We start from the raw sequence: 8,320 nt of genomic DNA on the forward strand, positions 1-8,320 counted from the left end.
GCCGACTTAACAACGCCTCCTCATCCTGCCGTTGTTGACGCCCAGTGATACAGCAAGGGGCGGGAGACAATTTCACATCCGGGACAGTACGGGGTGCTGCGCACTTTATGACATCATAATCTGCACTCGAGGCCCGGGTGGTAAGTGTTAGCGCCAGCGCTAAACCAGCACTGAAATTTGCAGTCATCGCTGAATTTGCCGCCCGGTCACTAACCCCTTAGCACCCTGTTCGCACCACCCCTGACACTAACGGGAGGCGCTAAGCAACCAAATTTCTCCCCCAATATCTCTCCTGCCTTCCACAGACCTTTACTTTTGTTCTTTCCTCACCTCACTGCTTTCCCTGCCCCTACACTTGCTTAAAAATCTGTTACATCTCTCACTTTTTCCAGTTCTGACGAGCTGAAACGTTAACTCTGTTTCTCTCTCCACAGATGCTGCCTGACCAGGTGAGTATTTCCAGAACTTTCTGTTTTTATTTTAGTACATAGATGCAGGTTTATTCATTCTTTCTTAATTGTGTTCTTACTGTGTTTAATGCACAGTAAGCTGACAAAATTTCAATCCTGGCAAGTGTCCTTCATTAAAAATCGCAGCTATTCCTTTGATTTTTTTAAAAATGTGATCTATTTTGAAACACTTTTTAACATAAACACAGCTGTAGATTTAATTGGGTTTCCAACTGTGTTATTTTCACTGATCATGAATGTTATTCCCAATGGTCCGTGCCTGTTGGTCGCTCTGCATTTACATGACACAGTTATTATAACACAGAATGTATAGTGACTGTCACTCATAACGTCTGTTCTGGGGGTGAAATGGGCGGATTGACTTTCCTATGAGGACCTGTCACTTTCTCTCATGGACAGGTAGATTGTGTGCCAAGCAGCAAAACATCCTGCTTTGGTGGTGTCTTCCTCACAGCATGTTGGCTCGATTTATAATTGCTGGGATATCGGTTCTGTTGTATATTTGAACTCATTGCTTTACTTCTTCACAGAGTGCTAATCAGAAACTATGAAGGCTTCTTTAGATAAATCTGCAAAGAAATGAATAAAATAAATTTAGAATTTCGACATTTTTTTTTAATAAAGGCTATTACATTAGACATTGGACTCTCTGTTCTTTGCAAATTTATGGGCTGCAAATATAAGAAAGAAATAATCCTTCCAAGACCAATTTCCCCCCCTTATGTGCTCAGAGAGCTTTCAGCTTCCAGGTGCAAGGCAGAGGAAGAAAGTGTGGAGACTTGTGACAGAAAATGTCCCCCTCTAGGTTGCCCAAGGATTTGCTAAGGTGCCCTGAAGGGAGGGAGCTCAGTGATGATGCTAGAAGGTGCAGGCATGCTGATGAGAAGGAACGGGCGTAACCAGTCCTCCCACTTCATGCTCCTCCTCCACTGCTAGAGGGGTGCCCCCAAAGAAGTGGGCCTTAGTTGTGCCAGCACATCTCAGAAGGGAGGAGACCAGGGACAGGTAATAAGAAAATGGAAAAGCAAAATACTATGGATGCTGGAATCTGGAATAGCAACAGAAAATGCTGGAAATCTCAGCAGGTCAGGCAGCATCTCTGGAGAGGAAGCAGAGTTAATGTTTCGGGTCGATGACCCTTCATCAGGATAAGAAAATGGAGCCTGGAAAAAGATAAATACCACTAGGAACTGGACATCATCATCAGGTCTGGCTGTATTTGGACCTCAGTCAGAAGACCCCTGCAACCAGCAGCTGTATTTACCAAGAGACCTGCAACAGCAGTTGGATGTTTGTCTCTATTTCTTGGTGCAAGGCCATACACCGAGAGAGCTATTCACCTGTACCTAGAAATCCAGACAGGCCCACATCATAACAAGTGGAGTACACTTATGGTGAGCGCTGCCTGGATAGCACCCAAGAGAAGGGGAGAGAGCAAAATCAGCCCTTACAAGTATTAACAGAAATGCTGTAAAAAGTATTGTGTCCATAGTATCACCATATCTGGTTAACTCACATATGTTTAATATCTATACAGCAAAATACTTCATATGTTTATTGTAAATAAACTTACCAGAAACAAAGGATTCAGTTGCTTGGATCTCTTCCTCCCTTTTAGCAAGTTGTTTGGGGCTTTTGGGACCCACTGCTCCACCCTTTCCAGCTGTTCTTTCCACTGTTGATTGTGTGCCAGCGTCAACTGATCCACCTTTTTGAAGTTAATAAACCATTTCTTACATTCTTTCACGCCAAATGAGACATAGGATATTTTGTTGACTTTCTCTTGTCACTGTTACTCAAGCTTTGTAATATTCTACAGGGGTGAATGCTTTTGTAGGAGACCAATAATGGTCTACCGGAGTTTTAAATAGTCTTTGACTAAAACGTTCCATTTAGTTTCTGGAAAATGTGGCTTCCTTGCCTGTTTTATTATGTATGTTATTTTTTCTCCTTTAATTCCAACAGAGTCTAAGTCAGACTTTTAAACAATTGTTAACTAGATCATTTATAGTGAACAAGGTGGTAAATTACAGTACTATAAATTTATCTAATTTACCACAGAATGTTTACTTTAGCAACACCTACAAATTACTATGCAAAATCATCAACAATATCATACTTGCATAGTAATTTGTAGGTGTTGCTAAAGTAAACATTCTGTGGTAAATTAGATAAATTTATAGTACTGTAATTTACCACCTTGTTCACTATAAATGATCTAGTTAACAATTGTTTAAAAATTGCATATCATAAGTATATATCAACTATTCCTATAAAGTTACAAGCAGAAGTGCCTTCTTACGGATTCACCTTCTCTTCACTTCATTTTAAATTCCACAGTATTGTACGATTCACATTGGATCCATGTTATAATTACAATTTTCTTTAATTACCACTTAGTTCCCCTATTTCCTGCAAGCTAACAACTAACTATCTTTGTCATGTATGTATTGGCAGACAAAGTCATCTGATATAAGCTCCATATTTTCAGGGCAAAATAATGCTAGGCATGAACCGGCTCATTAAACTGGGCTATCTGTAGTGAACTTTATTCTCAGTGCACTACAGTTGCTGGAATTATTAAGGCTAGTAACTAGCGCAAACTCAGACATACATAAGAACATAAGAACATAAGAAATAGGAGCAGAAGTAGGCCATTTGGCCCCTCAAGCCTGCTCCGCCATTCAATAAGATCATGACTGATCTGATCATGGACTCAGTTTCACTTCCCTGCCCATTCCCCATAACCCTTTACTCCCTTATCGCTCAAAAAGCTGTCTATCTCTGCCTTAAATATATTCAATGACCCAGCTCTCTGGGGCAGAGAATTCCATAGATTTACAAGCCTCTGAGAGAAGAAATTTCTCCTCATCTCAGTTTTAAATGGGCGGCCCCTTATTCTGAGACAATGGGCTCAATTTTCCCCAAAGCTTTTTTTGGCGTACTTGAAGAGTTACACCCATTTTTTAGGGGACCAAGTACACGAAAAAAAAAGTTCTAAATTTCCCCGTTCAATATCTTAATTTTGGCATGGCCTAACCTGCCTTTTAGTTTTGGGAGTGGGGCCTTGATCTGCACCAAAAAGATCGGGTTGCCACGGTAACCAGGGACCAGGGACACAATGCGAGCTGAGGCTGCAAAGTGAAACATACAGCCAGCTCGCAACACATTAAAATATATTGCATCCATTTAAAAACACATTAAAACTCATTGCATCAACTGAAAAAAACACATTAAAATATATTGCAGCAACTTACCTGCAATTATTAAAGCCGGGCCCGCTCCCCGCTCCTAGCTCTGGCAGAAGGACTTGCCGGTCTGCTTGCCTACCCGCTCCGAGCTCCTTGCCTGTGCCGGTCCAGCTCCAGCTCCTCCACCCCCCACCCTCTCCCAGGGCCCCAAGTGCCTTGCCGGTCCCACTCCCTGCTCCTAGCCCTGGCCAAAGGGCTTGCCGGTCCTGGTCCTCCAGGTCCCCCCCCACCGCCCCGAGTGCCTTACCAGTCCGATTCTCCCCCGCAGCCCCGAGTGCCTTACCAATCCCGCTCCCCGTCTTAGCCCTGGCCGAGTGCTTTGCCGGTCCGGCTCCCCGCTCCTAGCCCAGGCTGAATGGCCTCGTCCCTCGCAGTCCCCGCACCTAACTACACCCGAAAGGCTTCCCCCCCAACCCCTCACCCCTTTCCCCCCCCCCCGCCCCCCCCCCCCACACCCCCTTCAATCCTCCACCTCTCTCTCTCCCCCTCTCTCTTACCTTTCCTGCTGCTGCTGTCTGGGTATCTGCTGCACTTACCTGCGCCGATTTCCTTATCTGCGTCGATTTCTTTAACTCTACGGAAGGTTTTTCTGCAGAGGCCACATACGCTGACCTAAGCAGAACTGGAGTAACTAACTCTCAGCTGGCCAAACTTGCCTAAATGACCAGAATTGCCGCAGGTGGCAGGTTACGCCCCTTCGGCTGAAAAAAAACTTTCCTAAAAAAATTGTAACTAACTGAGTTACGCTGGTGCATATTGATTGGGGAAACTGTGGATTTTTAACTTAGGCCAAAAAAAGCAGCCTGCTCAAAAGAAATGGCGCAAATCACTGGGGAAAATTGAGCCCTATGACCCTAGAGTGGAAATATCCACTCTGCATCCACCTTGTCGAGCCGCCTCATTATCTTGTATATTTCGATAAGATCACCTCTCATTCTTCTGAACTCCAATGAATATAGGCCCAAACTACTCAACCTATCTTCAAAAGTCAACCCCCTCATCTCCGAAATAAACCTAGTGAACCTTCCCTGAACTGCCTCCAATGCAAGTATATCCTTCCTTAAATACGGAGACCAAAACTGTACGCAGAACTCCAGGTGTGGCCTCACCAATATCCTGTATAGTTGTAGCAGGACTTCTCTGCTTTTATACTCTATCCCCCTTGCAATAAAGGCCAACATCCCAGTTGCCTTCCTGATTACTTGCTCCACCTGCATACTAACTTTTTGCGTTTCATGCACAAGGGCCCCCAGGTCCCTCTGTACTGCAGCACTTTGCAATTTTTCTCCATTTAAATTATAAATTGCTTTTCTATTATTTCTGCCAAAGTGGATAACCTCACATTTTCCCACATTATATTCCATCCGCCAAATTTTTGTCCACTCACTTAGCCTGTCTATATCCCTTTGTAGATTTGTTGTGTCCGCCTCACAATTTGCTTTCCCACCCTTCTTTGTATCATCAGCAAACTTGGCTACATTACATTCGATCCCTTCATCCAAGTCATTAATATAGATTGTAAAGAGTTGAGGACCCAGCCCCGATCCCTGCAGCACCCCACTAGTCACAGTTTGCCAACTGGAAAATGAATCATTTATTCCAACTCTCTGTTTTCTGTTAGTTAGCCAATCCTCTATCCATGCTAATATATTACCCCCAATCCCGTGAACTTTTATCTTGTGCAGTAACCTTTTATGTGGCACCTTATCGAATGCCTTATGGAAATCCAAATACATCACATCCACTGGTTCCCCTTTATCCATCCTGCTCATTACATCCTCAAAGAACCCCAGCAAATTTGTCAAACATGATTTCCCTTTCATAAAACCATGCTGACTCTGCTTGATTGAATCATGCTTTTCCAAATGTCCTGCTACTGCTTCCTTAATAATGGACTCCAGCATTTTCCCAACGACAGGCTAACTGGCCTATAGTTCCCTGCTTTTTGACTGCTTCCTTTTTTAAATAGGGGCGTTACATTTGCGGCTTTCCAATCCGCTGGGACTGCCCCAGAATCCAGGGAATTTTGGTAGATTACAACCCATGCATCCACTATCTCTGCAGCCACTTCCTTTAAATGTAATCTAAATGAATCACAAACTATGGGCTCAATTTTCCCCAGTTATCTGCGCCGTTTTTTTGCCGTGCGACGTTTTTTTTGGCATAAATGTAAAAATCCAAGTCTCCCCAAAGTTTCTGCACCAGCTTAACTCAGTTAGTTACGATTTTTTTCGGTTAGTATTTTTTTGCATCATGGGGGAGTAACCTGATGTCTGCGCCAGTTTTTCACATTTAAGCAAGTTTGGCAACTTACATTTTTCCTAGGACAGCGTATGTGACCATTCCCAAAAAACCTTCTGGGCACTTAAGAAAATCCAGCGCACATTAAAAAATCGGCGCAGAAAGACGCCGTTGTTTTTAGGCGAAATTTTGGAGGGAGTCAAGAAGGCAGAGAATATGCGGCATGAAGCTTCATTTTTTTCAAAGTAAAAAGGGAGAAAATGGAAATCTAATGCAATTCTTTAATTTTTGATTTTTTTTAAGGTACCACGTCACCACCGAATGTCTCTTCACTGGGCTCAAGGGTTGGAGTGTCGACCGGCAGAATTGCTCCATCGCCCAGACACAGGGGTGGTGGGGTAGGGTGGAAGCTGAACTGAAGGGATAGGAACCCTTAGGCTAAACAGCAGCTTCAAAAGAAGCCCGGTGGGAGGGTTGGGTGGGGTGGATGGGGAGCCCCTGTGTCGGGGCGAGGGAGTGATTGTGCTGGCCGACCTTCGAGCTCGGTGAGGAGACGTTCGGTGGTGGGATGGTACTTTGAAAAAAATCAAAAATTAACGAATTGCATTAGACTTTGTTTCTTTATTGAATGCCTAGCTTTCCATTCTAAGCAAGCCTATTGTGCATGTACAGACCAGGGTGTGGTCCATACTAGGGCGTCAACCTTGGGGAGAGAGAGAGGAAAGAAGGTGTGCTGTTTTGAGCTTCTTGTAAAGTTACAATTAAATTATGGGGGCATATTGACAATGCCATATCTCGTGCAATGCTTCTGCATGATTGTGCTGCGGAGGAGAAGATTGATTCGACATCATCACATGAGGAACCTCAGAGCACGTAGGATGATGGGCAAGAGGGCTTACCCACATCGGGTATATCGAGACAGCCATTCATACCTGCACCTGAATGATGCAAACTGTGAGAGAAGGATGTGTTTCCGCAAATAAGTTGTAACCGAGATCTGTGAGTTAATAAAAGCAGACCTGCACCCTAGAAGCATCAGGAGGACTGCTTTGTCAGTTGAAGTAAACATTACAGCTACACTTTCATTTTATGCATCTGGATCATTCCAGGCCACAAATGGGGATTTGTGCACCATTTCCCAACATGCAACACATATCTGCATTCGGCAGGTGACTGCTGCACTATATGCCCGCAGGAATGACTACATAAAGCTCCCCATGACCACCCAGGCAATGCGTGACAGGGCTGTGGGCTTCTCCAGGATTGCTGGCTTACCAAAGGTTCAGGGCTGCATTGATTGTACCCACATCGCCTTGCAAGCACCTTTGGAGGATTCTGAGATGTACAGGAACAGAAAAGGCTTCCACTCTGTGAATGTGTAGCTTGTCTGTGATGACATGCATCGTATCATGGCAGTTGATGCAAGATACCCTGGGAACACCCATGATGCATTCATCCTACGCGAGAGCGCTATATCTGCCATGCTTCAGCAGCAGCCAGAAGGGCAGAGCTGGCTACTGGGAGACAAAGGGTATGGTCTCGCCACCTGGCTCATGACACCCCTATGCGTAACCCGGATGGAAGCTGAGAGAGAATACAACATGTCACAGATTGCGACGCACAGCATAATAGAGAGAACCATTGGCATCTTGAAGCAGCATTTCCGATGCCTGGACCATTCCGGAGGCTACTTACAATACTCCCCTGAGATTATCGGTCAGTTCACTGATGTCTGCTGCATGCTGCACAACTTAGCCATCATGAGGCAGCAGCAGCTAGTAGCAGAAGACCCACCTGAAGTGAGAGTGGCTGATGATGAGGCGGAAGATGCAGATGATGGGGAGGTGGAGGAGAACGAGGAAACCATGCAACTACCTCAATCCTGAGCACGATGGCAGAGGAGGGCAGGCAGTCGTGCCTCTTTAACTATTCCCCGAGTCTTGCACCAGCAGCTCATCCGTGAATGCTTTGCTGCCTGAAGACTCAGTGGCAACTATTCCAAATAGACCATATTTACTGTTTGGACTTGTTCCGTAATGTTGTGTTGTGTTAATGGAACAAATAATGGAAATTATTCTTCTTTAGTTCAAAAGGTTGTGTTAATAATGGAACAAATAATATCAATGATTCAGTTATAATTTAATATATATTTTATTCAAAAGTTTAACACTTGTTTGTACTTAACTGAACTTTAATAAAAATATTCTTGTATCAAACTTTAAAGTTAAGATTACTTACAAACTTTAAGATCACTTACAAACATTCGATCACTTACCGACTTTTAAACTTGTAAATTTACATCACTTACAAAAAACTTTTAATTTGAGAACAGTTACAACAGTAACAACAACAATAATA

The 8,320-nt window shown here is 43.9% G+C and overlaps 1 long non-coding RNA gene across 2 annotated transcripts; it reads right to left on the reverse strand.

Annotated features, from left to right (window-relative positions):
• Nucleotides 1-332: 332 nt before the first annotated feature.
• Nucleotides 333-4,357, reverse strand: LOC139226866 (uncharacterized). 2 transcript variants are annotated; one of them, XR_011587341.1, is made up of 3 exons: nt 4,258-4,357; nt 2,044-2,178; nt 333-1,039 (listed from the first exon to the last, which is right to left on the reverse strand). It is a non-coding gene; the product is annotated as an uncharacterized lncRNA (long non-coding RNA). The 2 variants fall into 2 exon arrangements; XR_011587340.1 differs by lacking the exon at nt 4,258-4,357 and adding an exon at nt 3,728-3,801.
• Nucleotides 4,358-8,320: the final 3,963 nt, after the last annotated feature.

This window comes from Pristiophorus japonicus, chromosome 1, assembly GCF_044704955.1.
Source record: "Pristiophorus japonicus isolate sPriJap1 chromosome 1, sPriJap1.hap1, whole genome shotgun sequence".
NCBI classification, from domain to species: Eukaryota; Metazoa; Chordata; class Chondrichthyes; family Pristiophoridae; genus Pristiophorus; species Pristiophorus japonicus.